The sequence below is a fragment of the Salvelinus sp. IW2-2015 genome, linkage group LG11 (assembly GCF_002910315.2).
Source record: "Salvelinus sp. IW2-2015 linkage group LG11, ASM291031v2, whole genome shotgun sequence".
In the NCBI taxonomy this organism is placed as follows: domain Eukaryota; kingdom Metazoa; phylum Chordata; class Actinopteri; order Salmoniformes; family Salmonidae; genus Salvelinus; species Salvelinus sp. IW2-2015.
In genome coordinates this window covers 39,856,212-39,863,931 of record NC_036851.1, presented here as the reverse complement: position 1 = coordinate 39,863,931, position 7,720 = coordinate 39,856,212, and the positions used below count along the sequence as shown (strand labels likewise).

Genomic DNA, 7,720 nt, shown 5'->3' with positions numbered 1-7,720 from the left:
ACAAGGCTAATCTAAAAACAAAACTCCCTAAATTCTATCAGCATATCGATTGTGCTACCAGGGCTGAAAAACACTAGATCATTGTTTACTAATTTCCCGCGACGCATATAAGGCCTCCCCCCCCCTTTCGAAAAGCTGACACGACTCCATTTTGTTGATTCCAGCCTACAAAACAGAAACTCAAACAACAAGCTCCCGCGCTCAGGTCTGTTCAACGCTGGTCCGACCAATCTGAATCCACGCTTCAAGACTGCTTCGATCACGCGGATTGAATATGTTCCGCATCGCATCCAACAACAATATTGACGAATATGCTGATTCGGTGAGCGAGTTATTAGGAAGTGCATTGACGATGTCGTACCACAGCAACGATAAAAACATTCCCAAACCAGAAACCGTGGATTACGCAGCATTGCGTGAAATCTGAAAGCGCGAACCACTGCTTTTAACCAGGGCAAGGTGACCGGAAGCATCTGACCGAATACAAACAGTGTAGCTATTCTCTCCGCAAGGCAATCAAACAGGCTAATCCCAGTACAGAGACAAAATCGAGTCGCAATTCAACAGCTCAGACACAAGAGGTATGTGGCAGGGTTCTACAGTCAATCACGGATTACAAAAAGAAAACCAGCCCCGTCGCGGACCAGGATGTCTTGCTCCCAGACAGGCTAACAACTTTTTGCCCGCTTTGAGGACAATACAGTGCCACTGACACGGCCCCCTACCAAAACCTGCGGGCTCTCCTTCACTGCAGCCGAGGTGAGTAAAAACATTAAACGTGTTAACCCTCGCAAGGCTGCAGGCCCAGACGGCATTCCCAGCCGCGTCCTCAGAGCATGCGCAGACCAGCTGGCTGGTGTGTTTACGGACATATTAATCAATCCTTATCCCAGTCTGCTGTTCCCACATGCTTCAAGAGGCCACCATTGTTCCTGTTCCCAAGAAAGCTAAGGTAACTGAGCTAAACGACTACCGCCCCGTAGCACTCACTTCCGTCATCATGAAGTGCTTTGAGAGACTAGTCAAGACCATATCACCTCCACCCTACCGGACACCCTAGACCACTCCAATTTGCTTACCGACCCAATAGGTCCACAGACGACGCAATCGCAACCACACTACGCACACTGCCCTAACCCATCTGGACAAGAGGAATACCCATGTGAGAATGCTGTTCATCGATTACAGCTCAGCATTTAACACCATAGTACCCTCCAACTCGTCATCAAGCTCGAGACCCTGGGTCTCAGACCCCGCCCTGTGCAACTGGGTCCTGGACTTCCTGACGGGCCGCCCCCAGGTGGTGAGGGGTAGGTAACAACATCTCCACCCCGCTGATCCTCAACACTGGGCCCCACAAGGGTGCGTTCTGAGCCCTCTCCTGTACTCCCTGTTCACCCACGACTGCGTGGCCATAGCACGCCTCCAACTCAATCATCAAGTTTGCGGATGACACACAGTGGTAGGCTTGATTACCAACAACGACGAGACGGCCTACAGGGAGGAGGTGAGGGCCCTCGGAGTTGTGGTGTCAGGAAAAATACACTCACACTCACGTCAACAAAACAAAGGAGATGATTGTGGATTCGAAACAGCAGAGGGAGCACCCCCCTATCCACATCGACGGGTCAGTAGTGGGAAGGTGGAAAGTTTTAAGTTCCTCGGTGTACACATCACGGACAAACTGAATTGGTCCACCCCACAAGACAGCGTTGTGAAGAAGGCGCAGCAGCGCCTCTTCAACCTCAGGAGGCTGAAGAAATTCGGCTTGTCACCAAAAGCACTCACAAACTTCTACAGATGCACATCGAGAGCATCCTGTCGGGCTGTATCACCGCCTGGTACGGCAACTGCTCCGCCCACAACCGTAAGGCTCTCCAGAGGGTAGTGAGGTCTGCAGAACGCATCACCAGGGGCAAACTACCTGCCCTCCAGGACACCTACACCACCCGATGTACAAGGAAGGCCATAAAGATCATCAAGGACAACACCCACCCAAGCCACTGCCTGTTCACCCGCTATCATCCAGAAGGCGAGGTCAGTACAGGTGCATCAAAGCAGGGACCGAGAGACTGAAAAAACAGCTTCTATCTCAAGGCCATCAGACTGTTAACAGCCACCCACTAACATTTAGCGGCGCTGCCAACATACTGACTCAACTCCAGCCACTTTGAAAATGGGAATGATGGAAATAATGTAAAAATGTACCACTAGCCACTTTAAAACAATGCCACTTAATATAATGTTTACATACCCTACATTACTCATCTCATATGTATATGTATCTGTACTCTATATCATCTACTGCATCTTGCCATCTTTATGTAATACATGTACCACTAGCCATTAAAACTATGCACTTTATGTTTTACCCTACTATCTCATCTCATATGTATAACCGTACTCTATACCATCTACTGCATCTTGCCATGCCGTTCTGCACCACACTCATTCATATATCTTATGTCATACTTCCTTTATCCCTTTACACTTGTGTGTGTAAGGTAGTAGTTGTGGAATTGTTAGGTTAGATACTTGTTGGTTATTACTGTATTGTCGGAACTAGAAGCACAAGCATTTCGCTACACCTCGCATTAACATCTGCTAACCATGTGTATGTGACTAATAAATATTTGATTATTGATTGTTTGCTTGGAGGGGCAGGTAGCCTGCACACACTGGCAAAGATTTTCAGCTGGCAGACAGACACTGGAATAAGTTTGAGTGACAGGGAGGGCTTTGCATAGGCGCTTTGTGTTTTTTCTATTGTACTGGGGGGGAAATGCCTGGAACGTGAAAGAACATTATGAACCGATTCCCATGCTTTTAAAATAAYGGCTCTGTTAAAGTATAGACGTTGCATGCCTCAACCAATGGTTGCACGCCAGGTTATTGACTGTACCGTCGGGCACCAGATTGCTAAAACGTGGTTAGCTGAGAAACTAGAAGCAATGCCTGGTCATTTTATGACATTGAACTGTGCATGACAGACCAAAACCAGCAGACTGTGGCCCTCAAGGACTGGAGTTGTGCATGCACCCCAGGGGACCCAGTCTGGGCTGGCCACCCGACATTTGTATGTTTCAAGTTTACTACTAAAGCACAACAGAGCTTGAAATAGCTACGCCTTCCCATCTCGTCCATAGCATCCATAAACACTCAAGAGAGTCAAGTGACCTCCACTCAACAGGCTACATGCGGGCATTTCATGAATGCGCACGCAGGTACTTCCCATCCCTGTCGTGAACGCGGAATATGACGTAAGTCACTTGCCGCGCAGTGATGATGGCGGTGCGTGAACGCGCAGTAAAAGTAATGGCTGCTCTGGAACGGCGGGTGCCTAGTCTCGATGATTTCGTGGGCGAAAGCTGGAGCGCCTGGGCCGAGAGAGCCAGTGTGACTGCGTCGGAAGGTAAGGGAGCACTTTGACATTGGTATTGTTAGATATCAAACCGATGGTCATTCTGTTGAGGGTTATTTTCGAGGAAACGGGCGGCAGCCTTAACCATGTTACCCAAACAAAGACCCGGCTGGGTCCTAGCGCTGGGAGGCTAACGTGTTGCTCTCTCCCAGGTCCTAGCGCATACGGCGTCTTCCCATAAAATAAGTGATAATCGTTTCTATTTGATCCTCGTTATGTCGTTTTATGTACACAGACAGACCATGGCAACCATTTGACAATATTCTCTCATTACAACGGCACACACCCAAATAGAACTATGGCCCTACAGCGGAATGTGTCTTGTATTAGTTGTAGCGATGGTTGGGCGAGCAACTTCTTGCCATGAAAAGCTAGCTAGCCGTATTAGCAACGAAGCTAAGCTAATACTTCTAGCAGGATGATAGACACCGGTGACGAAGGAGGAGTCTGATGCTGTTTCCACCATGTAACATTTAGGTAATCTAGCTTTTTATTTCAGGGCGTATTTTGAGTTATCGATTGATGGAATGGTGATGTGAACCTAATAAAACAACAGTTTTTGGAAATACTGTTTATTCGAGACACAATTAATTTGTTTAGTTGCCAGGCGAGATCCGTGTCTTCAAAGCTCCAAGTGTGTGTGTGTGTGAATAAACATAATTTCATCAGTCCACACGTGTATTTGGTCAAATATCATGTTCGTAGCCTAAATCAAGCAACAGAGGTGCCAAATTTGCCATACAAAATTAAGTCACTTATCCAGTTTTCTTCAAATTTAACATCCACACTGAAAGTGAATTCCCATATATACATTCTGCATGAAACCTGTACCTGCTGCTTATCTCTGATCTGTRTGCCAGTTATGAGACCAGAGGTCCAGGTTCTGCTCCTGACTTCCTGTCTAGTCAACACAGACAAGGGGATGACTCTTAATAGTGTCTTTCCTCATCTCCTCATCCCTTATCCTCTGATGTTGAAGAACTGGACTGGCAAAGGTGTTTGTTTTCCATGTTTTTTTCACTTGATCTGCCTTTCAGATCATTGTGGATCAAAGGAAGATGTAATGGAGGAACCATCTCTTGACTATTGAGAGGCACCCAAAGGTTACTACACTAGCCTTGCATGTGTATCCTGTATGTACACCTCAGTCACAGTCTCTGTTTTCAGGCTCCGATGGAGATGACTGCAGCAAGAATGGGAAGAAAGCAGCCGAGGCAATGTCTCTTAGGAAGGAAGGTAAGTACACTGCTCAAAAAAATAAAGGGAACACTTAAACAACACAATGTAACTCCAAGTCAATCACACTTCTGTGAAATCAAACTGTCCACTTAGGAAGCAACACTGATTGACAATAAATTTCACATGCTGTTGTGCAAATGGAATAGACAAAAGGTGGAAATTATAGGCAATTAGCAGGACACCCCCAATAAAGGGTGGATCTGCCAAAGGTCGGTGACCACAGACACTCTCAGTTTCTATGCTTCCTGAGATGTGTTGTTGGTCACTTTGAATGCTGGCAGGTGCTTTGCACTCTAGTGGGATAGCATGAGGTACGGAGTCTACAAACCCACATACACGTGGCCTCAGGTAGATGCAGCTCAATCCAGGATGCGGCACAATAATTGGCGAGCTTGTGTGGCGAAGAAGAGGACGATGTCTTGGTGTCTGTCAGCGTGAAGTGGGATCCAGAGGCATCGGAGGCCGGCTACCTCAGAGACAGGCCAGTACATCAGGAGACGTGGAGGAGGCTGAGGGAAGACGAGGAGGGCATGACGAGCATTGGGACGCCTACCTCTTGTGCAATGAGGGGCACTGGCAAGTGTCATCCTTGCACAAGAGCAGTCGGTCCTGCCGGGTTGTTTCTCCTACGGCCTCCTCCACGTGCTCACTGATGTACTAGGCCTTGTCTCCTGGTAGCGCCTCGCATGCTCTCGGACCACTCACGCTGACAGACAGCAGCAAACCTTTCTTGGCCACAGCTCGCAATTGATGGTGGGCCATCCTGGATGAGCTGCACCTACCTGAGCCACTTGTGTGGGTTGTAGAACTCGCGTCTCATGCTATCACTAGAGTGAAAGCACCGCCAGCAATTCAAAAGTGACCCAAAACATCAGCCAGGAAAGCATTAGGAACTGAGAATTGGTCTGTGGTCACCACTGCAGATCCACTTCCTTTATGGGGGGGTCATTGCATAATTGCCTATAATTTCGCACTTTTGTCTAATTCCATTTTGGCACAGACGCATGCTTGAAATTTATTGTCATATAAGTGTTGCTTCCTAAGTGGAGCAGTTTTGATTTCACAAGTAAGTGTGATTGCTGTGCGAGATTACATTGTGGTTTGTTTAAGTGGTGTTCCCATATTTTTTTGAGCAGTGTATTTTTTGGGACGCTTGTAAGATTACAACCTTCTCTTAGGTTTAGATTACCTCTAACATTTACTTAATCCGGGCCATTTTAGCTAGCCACAGCCAACATGCCTCCTGAGCACAAAGTGTGTGGTTTGTATCCCAAACAATGTGTTGCCATGTCTTTCCAGGATTTGTTTCCTCTTCCTTTTGTGCTCGTGGGTGTCTTGTCTTAAGAGATGAATTTGGGGTTGGGGGGCACTGTTCTTGCTTACCCAGGTGCCCTCTGGCAACCAGCCTGCAGTCTGCCAGCCAGCAGATGTCTGACAGACGCTGCCTCGTGTGTTGTTTGTCTGCCTGCTTTTGTTCCTGTGTTTCACGAGAGGGAGATACAAACACACATTCACTTGTATCATACATACTTTCTCTGTGATTTTCTCACCACTGTTCATCCTCTCGTCCCCACCCACCAGACATGTCCATCTTCGGCCACTACCCGGGCCAAGATGACTTCTACTTGGTGGTGTGTAGCCACTGTGGCCAGGTGGTCAAGCCCCAGGCTTTTGAGAAGCATTGTGAGAGGAGACACGGCCCCCTGAGCAAACTGTACGCCCCCCTCCGCTCCCCCCCTCCAGCACCCCAGCAGCGCCCCCGCCATAGCCACTCCCCATCCTCCGCCCACGCAACCTCATCCTGGGAAGGGAGGAGGCAAGGGACTGGGGCACCAAGAGCAGCCCCCCCATCCACACCCCCACAGTTCAGACACACCAAACCCCCCAAGGAAGTAGTACGGTAAGAGCGAAGGGCTAGATGGATCAGGGGTTGAGTAAGAGGGGGGATTGGAGAATGGGGGTGATCTTTCTCTTTTTTCCATGGTGAAAACCATCTTATTGTATCCATAACCATCTGTGCGATTTATTTTTAAAATGTATTCTGATTATTAATTTCCGTGTTTTAAACATCTGACCATGTTCTCACTCTCTCTTGTCTCTTCAGCCACTCCCACCTGGATAAGAGCCCCCACAGCGGCCATTCTGAATCAGCTGTGTTCAAGCAGCCTCCACCCCTGGAGCCTCCCCTGAGCTCCCCACCTCCCTCCCTCAGAGACCCACCCTGGCCCCATGGAGGCACCCCGCCCGGCCGGCCCTCTGATTATTAATTTCCGTGTTTTAAACATCTGACCATGTTCTCACTCTCTCTTGTCTCTTCAGCCACTCCCACCTGGATAAGAGCCCCCACAGCGGCCATTCTGAATCAGCTGTGTTCAAGCAGCCTCCACCCCTGGAGCCTCCCCTGAGCTCCCCACTCCCCTCCCTCAGAGACCCACCCTGGCCCCATGGAGGCACCCCGCCCGGCCGGCCCTCCACCACCCCGCCCGGCCGGCCCTCCACCACCCCGCCCAGCCAGCCCTCCACCACCCCGCCCGGCTGGCCCTCCACCGGCCGTCCCTCCACCACCTCCCCGCCCGGCCGGCCCTCCACCACCCCCCCGCCCAGCCGGCCCTCCACCACCCCCCCGCCTGGACGGCCCTCCACCACCCCGGCCAGCCGGCCCTCCACCAGTGAGAGGACACACACCCAGAGGAAGGAGGCCAAAACGGTCCCTACCCTCCCTGGCCATCTCCGTGGACCAAGACCTTACAACAAAGTGGCCTCCAGTGAGTCTTTCTTTCCTTTAACTGTAATTCATGCAGGTTTGGGTCACTGAGACCATTCCTCTAAGACCGCCCCGCCCACCCATCACAGCCAGACCAATGGCACCCTCTCCCCAGCAGCAAACCCCGCCCCCAGCCATCCCCTCGGAGCCCCATTCACCAGCATCTGCCTGGTTGTTTAAACGGACACACCCACCCTCTGGACACACTTCCTCCCCACCCGATCCTCACTTCCGCAGGGGGGACTCAGGACTGCACGGGAGGGGGGCGACGGGGTACGAGCACAGGGGTCTGGGGA

At 50.2% G+C, this 7,720-nt stretch overlaps 1 pseudogene; it reads left to right on the top strand.

Annotated features, from left to right (window-relative positions):
- Window positions 1–2,964: 2,964 nt before the first annotated feature.
- The window catches only part of LOC111970719 (ataxin-7-like protein 1), a 10,712-nt pseudogene continuing 5,956 nt past the window's right edge, over window positions 2,965–7,720 (top strand).